Consider the following 11341-nt stretch of genomic DNA (forward strand, 5'->3'; position numbering starts at 1 on the left):
TACATGCACCTATCGTTACTGGGAAGGGCGGCGATAGGCCTGAGAATTACTATAGGTCACAAACTATAGGGTTCACCACACAAGGGGGCCACAACTATAGGGTGCACCACACAAGGGGGCCAAGAGAAAAGTAAGGGGGGAGGCGAAAATTCTGTTACAACTAAGATGTGTAAACTGCGCAATGAGTTCATGCTGCGATCCTTTGGTGCAGTCGGCATGGGCCGAGCCGGAGCCGGAGAAGCATGCGAAGAAAGCCCGCGCTGCGCCACGCCCCACCCCTGGGCGTGGCCACCAAGTTGCTGTGTCGCAGCCAAAAGGGAACTCAGAGATACAGGAGTCATTTCTGGAGGGACCAGAAGTCGGGGCTGCACCGACAGTGTCCTTCCTGCCCAGCGCCATTTTGAAGAAGCCCACTATAAAAGCGCAGCGACCTCTTCAGTCTGCACGGAGAGCCGGAGAGTACAGACATGGTGGAAAGCAGCGTTCCATGTGGTGAAGGTAGCAAAATGGCGCCGGAAACACGGAAAGTTGTGGCAGTCGCAGCCCAACTTTTTCAAGAGCTTGCTGACAGAGCAGCTGTGGCCAAGTTCGACAAGGTCAGAGGTTATGGGACACTCCTTGACTGCCACACTGAGCAGACCATCCTCGTAAACCGGCGAGCCGTGCAAAGGCCATTTCTCCATAAGAAGTTCTACACCTTGGAGGTGGGTGAAATTGTGGAGTACACCCCCGTCCAGAGCCTTCATGGAGAATGGGCTGCAGCGGTCACCAGACCAACAGCCCCAACACAGCTTCCCTTCAAATATTTCCCGTCAACAGATTGGGAGTCCGATCCCTTCAACTTGAGGCCGAAAAGGTCTGCTCCTAAAACCTTCACCAGCGTACCCAAGGAGGAGGAGCTTCAACAGCCAAGTCCATCATCATCTATGTACAGCAAAGAGCCAAGTTCTTCACTTTCTACAGATCGTCGAGAGTCAAGTCTTGCTCAAGTTCAGGAAATTAAGCCCAAATTGCAGGCACCAAAGACCGTACCTAGGCCCTCTCGGAGCAATGAGAGTTTGCCTCCTGCACAGGTACCAACGTATGTACCAAGGCCCTCTTCTGACATGGAAAGTTTGCCTGCTTCCAGGGTACCAACGAAAGAGTCATGGGTCCATCCTGGTTTGGAGATGGTACTCAAGCCCTATTGCCCCACTTTGATCCCGGCTAGTAAGCCTATAACCCCTTCTCAAGCTGCCTTCCACAACTCCATCCTCACCAATGTGGTGTGGCAAAGCTATGTCAATTCTAATCCTGCCCCTGATGTTGGCAGATATAGGGAAACCAGGAGAGGCACTACAAGAGTAAAGAAGGACATCTTCTAAAGAGACTCTAAAGTAATGTCATATTGTTTTTCTGTCTAATCATTTTTGTTTTACCGCAACCAAGTTCAAGAATTGTGCCTAGCAGGACTGTGCTAAGTTTTGTTCCAGTTCAAAGTTCAGCAACGTAACCACTAAGCTTGTGCCTGACTATTAAGTCAAGAGACTCCTAGCCTGTAGGAGATTCACTAAGGACTGTACCTAGCTGATTAGTGGTAAGGCCGTGTTTACCTTTCCCTTCCCATGAACTCCTAGTGTAGGTGGACTGCTGATCCTTACACATCTATTTTATGTATATACCAGCAGCTTCATAAGAACTCTTATGCTAAATGTTGCACTTATCGGGTGAATGCACCTGAAACATGCTGGAGTGTTGATAAATGTATAGTAAAAATGAATATGGTTCTGTACACAGGAAGGTATCCTTGTGTCTGTGTACATAAAAAAATAAGTAAGGATTGTACATAGAAAAATAGTCTAATGTCTATGTACATGAAAAGTGAGTCAGGGCTGTACACAGAAAACATCGACGTACTGCACGTGTACACTCAACACTAAAAACATAAATAATTCTTGTACATATAAATGTATAGAATGCTAAAGGTGTTAAGTAGGTAATTCTACAGGTGACACCCTGGCTTCTCCGTGGGTAGTATTATTGCTGTCGCCCATCGCTAGCAGCTGTCTCAACAAAAATGATAGTGAAGATTCCCCTTAAAATAGTACTTGCACACATAGTACCCTAGATTAATAACTTAAATGTACTACCTCAAGTTTCTCTAGTACATACATCAAAATAAATATCTCACTTAAGAAAACACTTAGGAATTGTAGCCTATTGATACCCAATTCCTGCCACTGTTAGGTACACTTCTTCTTCTCTTTCATTGCGTGTGTGAGATGCTTTGCCTGGCCAGTAGGTGCTCTTGCTAACACAGAATTAAACACGTAATTCTAAGAATAAGCTAGTTAGGTTGTTCTATGGTAAGTGCTCTATGGGTAAGTAGCGTGTAGCCGATAGACCCTAGCAGCCACCCTTACTGTGACCTAGCTTCCGGCTAGCCAGTATAACCTTATGTGTACTTACAGGTAACTTATTGTTGGCAAAGAAATAAAATGTGTGAGATAATAACATTTTCTAGTCAGCTTGACGCTAAAGGTATATAGAGCTATAATAATGTCTAGATAGTCTCATGTATGGAGATTGATACTAATGTTCAATTTAGACTTATAAAAATGTGTAGAAAGCTAATAAAATGTTTAGGAGCTGGGGGGCGTGGCTGGACACGCTAGTGAGAGGAAGCATGGTGTGAGTGCTCCTACCGGACCGGACTGAAAAAGGGCTATTCAGACGCTTATGGGCGGCAGATCACGGGCCAGAAGGAGGAAGAAGCTACTCACTCATACTGTGCCTCCTCCTGAAGGAATTGCCCGCTATTTCACCCCTTTACAGCCTGAAAAACTCAGCCTGACTGCAGCGCGGCCCCCGGGCGCCATCTTCCAACAGCCGCAGAGCGTGAAGGTGAGAGGGAGAGAGCAGGCCCCCTCCACAGTCTCGGCGGCGCGAATCCCCGCTGCAAAGGGAGGTCTCGCTGCCTGTGAAACATCCGCGACCGGAGGCAGCTCACGAGACTCTGAACCCGACCCTGTCAGCGCGGGGTGCGCGGAACTGAAAGTAAGTGCCGCCGTCTCTCTCCAGCCCCGGTGCTCAGTTAAACCACAACCCCTGCAGCTACCCGTTCCTGCTGCGCCGCAGCCCCAAGACTCAGCGATGGCTTGCGCTGCGCTGAGCACAGTTATTTACCCACAGGGGATTGATGGTCAGTTGGGGGCTCTCTCCCCTCCTGCTCCCGGTCACCAGTCTATGCACATGTCTGTAGCCAACAACACTTCTGGATCCGGACACCTGCCTGTACACCAGACAGAGATCGCCATATTGCCTGCCTCCACTTCCCTGCCAGCAACACAGTTAGATACTTTTACTTCACCAACTGCTGAGCACTGGTCTGTGTCTCCTTCTGCTCCCATACTCAAACTTGTAGAACGGCTTGTGTCTCTTACCCCTCTCACAATGTCTACTAATAACCTGACACCCACTGCCACAATGAAGAGTGATAAACTTAACTCCCAGCATACCAGCCCCAAGCCGCCCTTACAGTCTCTTATCACTGGTCAGTCTGGCCCAAATGGGACTCCATCTATGGATACCACTCCTATATCACCTGCACTGCCCATAAGTCAGGAATTGGAGCGTTCCTTACATGCACAAGATGGCGACTGGCAGCTTGTTAAAAAGAAGCAGAAAACACTTACACCTACACATGAGCCTTTAGCACACGGACCGCCCCCACCCCCTCAGTCATCTACTATTCCAGAAAAGGTCCCTGGCCCTCCTGCTCGGGACATCACTGACTGGGCTAATGACATGTTCTCTGATGGCTCTAACTCTGGTAGAGACTCTCAAGATTCTTCTGTAGACAGTGATGCTCCTGAGTATTGGGGCAAAAGCCCCCCTGCGAAGAAAAAGCTCTTCAGAACCCCAATGAAGATGAGACTAAGTCGACGCCACTCCTTAGGTCACTCATCCTCTGAGGACTCTCATACTCCGACTGAAGACACCCCACTTCGCCCTGTGGCCCCTAAGACACCATCTAACCCAGCTGATTCCGCACATAAGCTGAATAAATCTACTGCTGCCTTTTCACTTACCCCAGAGATGGCAATCTCGACTTTACAAGGACACCCTGAATTGCAAGCCCTCTTGACCCTGATACCCACTAAAGCTGACTTAACCACTCTGGCCACAGACCTCAAACAAGCTTGGAATCGTAACCTGCAACCCATTAAGGCTGAGGTGTCTAACTTACATAAAAAGGTCAAAAATTTAGAGGACTTTCGCTCTAATACTACCTCCCAACTGCAGAAACTGCAGGAAGCCACAGAGAAATTGGTGATACACAAAATCCAGACAATTGACCGCTTGGATGATATTGATAACAGGAACCGGCGAAACAACCTAAGGATCAAGGGGCTCCCAGAAACGGTTCAACCTCAGGACTTGACGGGCACACTGCAACGTATTTTCAATGAGCTATTGCGGAACCCACCAGACTCGCCGATTGAACTTTATCGTGCTCACCGGGCCCTTAAAGCAAAGCATCCTGATCCAAAGAAACCACGGGATGTCATCTGCAGAGTACACCATTTTCTACAGAAGGAACAGATTATGCAAGACAAACCAAAAACCTTTCGTACAATGGGTCCTCGATACAGATTTATCCTGCCCTTTCCCTCAGAACCCTGCGCTTACGAGCCTCTTTAAAACCGTTACTGACTTTACTACAAAACGCTAAAATCCTCCACAGGTGGGGCTTCCCTTTGTCTCTGATAGCGAAATATGGATCCAACATGTCTACACTTAGACGACCAGAGGACTTGCCTGCCTTTCTAGAGACGTTCCGTCTCCCTCCAGTCAACTTATCCGAGTGGGAAGCCATGTTCTTGACCCCGCTGCCTGCAGCAGCACAACGCTGTGCCGACCGATCTCCGAAAGACCGTCAAACCAGTACCCCTACCGGTGCTCTGATACAACAAAGACCGAAGCGCAAAACTTGATCTGCCCTAGGTGATTTGAGTATAGCCCAACTTGTGTTGCTCTCCACTACTGACTGTAGTTTCAAAATGACACTCATTGCTGACTTCTATTGTTTCCTACCCAGTTCGCAGCTTATATCTAAATGATTGTTTCTTTCCTAAACCTATGAGATTTACATTCTCCTATTGTTTGATGATTATCTTTGCTACTCTCACGATACACATTCTTCTTCCTGATTGTGGTTATATACCATTAATGAATATGCCCATAGCCCACTGATTGCACATGTTTACCTATTTTGGTTGTTGTTACTGTTATGCTTAGCCCGTATAATTATCGCTTCTTCCCTCCATAACGGGATGAAGCTCTGTTATGCGGCCAGTAGGTCCTACGTACGACCCCTACATGCTGGCCTTACTGGCTTGTCTACTGCGTTACCCCGCTAGTATGTACTTCGGACTGGCTCCGTTGTTACTTCCGACCCTTATGGTCTATCCTTTTAGTCCCTCTGCTTTTGTGCCTGTGCAGAAGCTTTTCTCTCTTTGTTTCTGTCTACACTTCTGCCTTGTGTTCCCCACTCATCTGTGCTGTCTTTTGTATGCAGACCTGAAACATCGGATGATTACTCGCCTGGCGGATCGGACCTTCCACCTGTCTACCTAGGGAACGGTGAGTTTTGGCATTTTTACATTGTTCCTGATGGCGGTTGACCTTCACGTTACTACCCTTAATGTCAAGAGTTTCAACATTCCTGAAAAACGTGCTGAGACAGTGTACTCCCTACACAAACAAAAATCCCATATTATAGCCCTGCAGGAAACACACTTCAAGAAAGGACACCTCCCAGCTATCCCCACTAGACACTGCGATAAATGGCTACATAGTGTTAACCCTGAATCTAGAACTAAAGGCATATCCTTAGCCTCCCACAAATCTCTTCCCATCAATATACACTCTTCTCTGATTGACACAAGCGCTCGATATGTATTTGCCAATTGCCTCCTTGCAGGAAGACATCTGACGGTGGCTTCTATATATGCTCCAAACCAAAATCAAATACCCTTCTTACTGGGGACGTTAGAGAAGCTCTCCTCTTTTGCCACCTGACAGATCCTCCTGTGTGGAAACTTCAACCTTCCTCTCTTCCCTCAGGTAGCTACCTCCTCGGGATACTCATATATTTCACACGGTAAACTTAGGGCCCTTAGACACAAATTGCATCTGCTACAGCTAACCAATGCTTGGAGAGCCTTTCACCCACAAGGCCGTGACTATACTTTTTTCTCACACCCCAGACAATCTTACAGCAGAATAGATTACATTTTCTGCTCCCACTCACTACTCCCTTCCTTTAGTAAAATTGCGATAGGGGTCGTCTCTGTGCCTGACCATGTTCCAGTTAGCAGTACGTTCACGCTCCCGACCTTGGCCAAGCCCCATGCTTCTTGGAAAATCAATGAATCTTTACTGTCTGACGCTCTATGCATACAGGAGCTGAAATCAACGATCTCACTGTTTCTCCAGAACCACTCGTCAGATCAATCCTCACCTTTGCTCAAATGGGAAGCATTGAAGTATGTCTCAAGAGGTGTTTTGATGAAGCATGGGGCTCGGCTGAAGAGGGAGGCCTCGGCCAATTTGGCTTCTCCGTACCAGGAACTCCACTCCCTAGAGACGCAACACAAACAGCAACAACAGGACTTGACTTACCATGAGCTCATAAGAGTCAGGAGTGAACTCTTAGAGTTACTCAATAAAAAACACCGTCAATATCGACAATTAACGGGTAAACTATTTTATGAGTGGAGTAACAAATCCGGAAAGTTACTGGCGAGAGCTCTTAAGACCAAGCGCTCGACTCTTTTTATCCCTTCTATCCAACCCCGTGCGGGCACCCCCACCCACCTCACCCCAGAAATTTTGAAAACTTTCCGAAAATACTATACAGACCTATATAACCTCCCGAAGCCACCAGCGCTCACTTCCTACGCTAACGCCCAACCCTCCTTGCAAGACTACCTGGACGAAACAGCCCTGCCCACCCTTCCCACTGATTAGATTTCTGACTTGGAGACTCCTTTCACCCCTGAGGAACTTCATCTTGCAATTTCGGCCCTGCCTGCTCGCAAAAGCCCGGGACCAGATGGCTATACCGCCAAGCTCTACAAGTCCCTCAGGGATGACCTGACTCCCACACTCTTGACGACTTTCAATGCCATTTCATCTTCCTCCTCAATCCCCCCGGCCTTTCTCGAAGCTTATATAACAGTCATCCCAAAAGAAGGGAAAGACCCGCTGCAGTGCTCTAACTATCGGCCCATTTCACTCCTTAATACTGACACAAAGCTTTTCGCTAAATTGATTGCAAATAGAGTAGCACCCTATATGAGCTCCCTTATCCACCCGGATCAGGTGGGCTTCATCCATGGAAGGGAGGCAAGAGATAACACTTTACGTGCATTCTCCGCAATGCATCTTGCAAAGTAGTACTCCCCTTTTCTTGCTCTCTCTGGACGCGGAGAAGGCCTTTGACCGGGTGGACTGGGAGTTCTAGGAATCCACACTGCAACAAATAGGTCTGGGCCCCTTAATGCTCACCAGAATTCTAGCACTTTATTCTTCCCCTCGGGCTAGAATCAGATTAAATGGACAACTGTCGGCGCCATTCCACATTTGCAACGGCACGAGGCAAGGCTGCCCACTATCACCACTACTCTATGTTCTCTGCATGGAGCACTTGCTCAACGCCATACGCTTGAACCCAGATATCAAGGGCCTCTCCTCACCCTCGTGCGGTTGCAAATGCTCGGCGTTTGCTGATGACGTTCTCCTTTTCCTTTCCTCCCCGATCACTACTCTCCCCTCACTCCTCTCCACTATTAGACAATTCTCAAATTACAGCAACTATAAACTGAACCCATCCAAAACCCAATTGGTCACACACATTTCCTCTACCTACCCCTTTAAATGGCAGAAAACGTCACTGAAATGCCTCGGTGTCCTTGTACCTAGGGATCTAACATCTACTTTTCATTTGAATTCCCCCCCCCCCTACTCCACACTCTGAAATCTGATCCGTCAAAATGGGACAAAATTTTTTTTTCATGGATAGGCAGAGTGAATATTTTTAAAATGAAGATTCTCCCCCGTTTACTTTATCTATTTGCCTGTATTCCCTGCCATGTCCCTCATTCATTCTTTATAGATCTCTCTACAATGCAGTCAAACTTTGTATGGAATGGGAAACATCGCTGACTGGCGAGAACTGTCCTATATAGGCGCAAGTGAGAAGGTGGCCTCGCACTGCCAGACTGTCTGTCGTACTACACTGCAGTCATCCTAGCCAGAATACTTGTTTTCACAGTCGGTCCATTAAGCAATGGGTTGTCTTTGAGAGCATTGTCAGTGGCGTGGACATTAGGTCGACTCTGTGGACCGGAAATCCGCTCGCTCTCTCGCGCCAATTGGAACACCTCCCGCCGGTGACTCTCTCGATACTGAGGGCGCACCAAACATACCAGAAAAACACAACTCACTACTTCCCTGATGGTCCCCTAACGCCCCTGTTTGGGAACTAGTACTTCCCGCCAGCTATCTCATCCAATGCCTTTTTGACAATTAAAAAATCTGACTATACACTATTTGCCTCAATCTTGCAACCCACTGGAATGAAATCCTTATCGATATTTTAGGCGACACTATACTACCTTCTGCTCTTCACGGGTTCCAATATCATCAACTGCTTCACTTCTATGATGCCAATAAAACCTCCCTGCATCTGCATAGACAGTTGACCCCCTTCGAGTCTCTCTGTTTGGCCTCCGCTCCTGTCTCACATGTGATCGGAGCGTTCTATGCATTGATCATAGGGGAAAACTCAGACACCCCCCTGCCGTATTGTGCCGCATGGGAGAGAGAACTGCAATGTGCCATTCCAGACGAGGACCGGTCTTGTGCTCTGCTTTATTTTCACAAGTCCAATATCTCGTTCAAAACGCAAGAAACTAATTATAAGATCCTTACACAGTGGTATAGAGTGCCGTCGCTATTGGCGCACATGTACCCACAAGTTCCTGACGCATGCTGGAGGTGCGAGCGCTCAAAAGGGACAATGTCACATATTTGGGTGACCTGTCCGACATTACATCCGTTTTGGACACAAGTACTATCCACCATAAACAGCCTAACCACCATTACTATCGCCAAAGATCCGCGACCCATCCTCCTTTCCATATTTCCTCCCACATGTCCCCGTATGTCATCCGCCCTAGCTCACCACCTACTCATCGCAGCTAGAACCGTGATTCCTCGTCTCTGGAAATCTCCACACCCTCCGTCACACTCCTCCTGGCTGAAGGAGGTTACTTACATTAGCAAGATGGAGGAGCTCCGGGCAGATTCTGCTCGGCAAATAGATAAATACTATGCGATTTGGGCACCTTGATTGTCCTACTTAACATCTCAGGAGTTCACTAGTGACAATTTAGGTCTGACTATTAGTCCACTAAATTCCCTCCATTCAACCCCGCATCCGCTTGCCAATCATTGAAGTCCGCTGCTTAGACTGGTGGAGTGGTTCCGCTCGGCCAGGTAAGACTCTGTGTTGTTCTGCTTTGCCGATGTTGTATTGTATTTTCTTTCCCCACTTTCAATGTTTCTTCCCATCTGACTTTTCTTTCTCCTTCTCTCTCTACCCTCACTCTTCAGTATTCTACCATTTCCATTTTGCCTCCTCTATTTTGCTTGACTCACAGCCTTACTGCTAGTAATTGTATTAGAATTTTTTTGATGTTGTCTGCTCTACACATGGTCATGAACCCTGCCGGACAATTACTGACCCTATCCTTTAGAGTTTTAATGCGATGTAAGGCTTATATTAATATATTGGCTGGCTTCGCTGGTCGTTCTGCACACCTTACATTCTAATGTTATACTGAATTCCTGATCTGACCAGAGTTGACATTTATTGTAATGTTTATCACCTGTACTGTTGAAAACTTTAAATAAATCTTTAATTTGAAAAAAAAAATGTTTAGGAGCTAGAAACTACATGTCAGATAGCTGCCTAATTGTCTAGTAAGCTTAGAATGTATAGAAAGCTTAATGAAAATGTCTAAGAAGCTAGAAACTAAAGGATAGATAGCTTCGTTAATGTCTAGATAGCGTTAATGACTAGATAGCACCAATGTCTAGATAGATTTCTATTGTCTAGTCCAGATACTAGTGAGAGTATCAGAGAATGCAAATGTGTTCAATGTTTACTTGGGATGTATAGTAAATTTATAGATCATCCTGTCCTAGTCCTAGTCCCTCTGTCTTAGGGGACAGGCGTCGAGGTCAACTTATCTTAAGTAAGGGGGTTTGTGGTGTCCCGGTACCGTATCCTATCCAGTACCTGCGTGTGTGGGTCCCCTTAGCCAGAGTCCCTAGAATGTCGGGGTCTCCATTGCTTAGTTTACCCCTAGTCACCTCTCATCCAGATAGTTATTGCTCCAATAGCTTACTTAGTAAATATTATATAGATGCCCTATAAATAGTTAATTACCTGTCTATAGCATAGCAGGACCTGCGGGTCACGTGGTTAAGTGAACTCTATGGTATTTCTGCTTTAGGACCTTTGGAGGTCCTTGTGTGACGTAGTCAATCCCAAAAGTTTTGGCCTGGAATACCCCTTTAATCTATTTCAAGGTCTGCAACAATTGTCAGTCATTGAGCTAAATAAAGACTGTATTCCTGAGACTGTTATTGTACCTTGGATATATCGCAAGCATTTAAGTAAAGTTACCCAAGTTCAAGTAACTTGTGGACCTGCAGTCATTTCATTACATATCGTTACTGGGAAGGGCAGCGATAGGCCGGAGAATTACCTCAGCATATTAGCCCTCAGCCTGGCGTCACGAACTATAGGGTTGATATTAACCCCTCATCTACCGAAACAATACCCCCACTACCAACATCCCCCAAGGGCTACCACATTTGCATCATAAAGTTGACGTGTTTTTACTTTTGTAAGACATCAGAGGGCTTCAAAGTTCAGCAGCAATTTTCCAATTTTTCACAAAATTTTCAAAATCTGGATTTTTCATGGACCAGTTCAGGTTTGAAGTGGATTTGAAGGGCTTTCTTATTAGAAATACCCCACAAGGGGGCGTGTCCGGACATGGCTGAGTGAGGACGTGCGTGTGTGGAGCTTCCGCTGGCCACCGCTCAAATCCATCTACCGCCGCACTCCTAATGGGGAAAACTAAGCGGAAAAGTAAGAAAAAGACCCACACCTCACCCAAGGATTTCCAGATGTCCAGCCTGGATAGCTACTTCACGCGGTCCCAACATCTCCGCTCTGGGACCGCAGGCTCCTCTGCTCCTTCCGGCACCATCTTGCCAA

The sequence above is a fragment of the Hyla sarda genome, chromosome 11 (assembly GCF_029499605.1).
Source record: "Hyla sarda isolate aHylSar1 chromosome 11, aHylSar1.hap1, whole genome shotgun sequence".
Lineage (NCBI taxonomy): Eukaryota > Metazoa > Chordata > Amphibia > Anura > Hylidae > Hyla > Hyla sarda.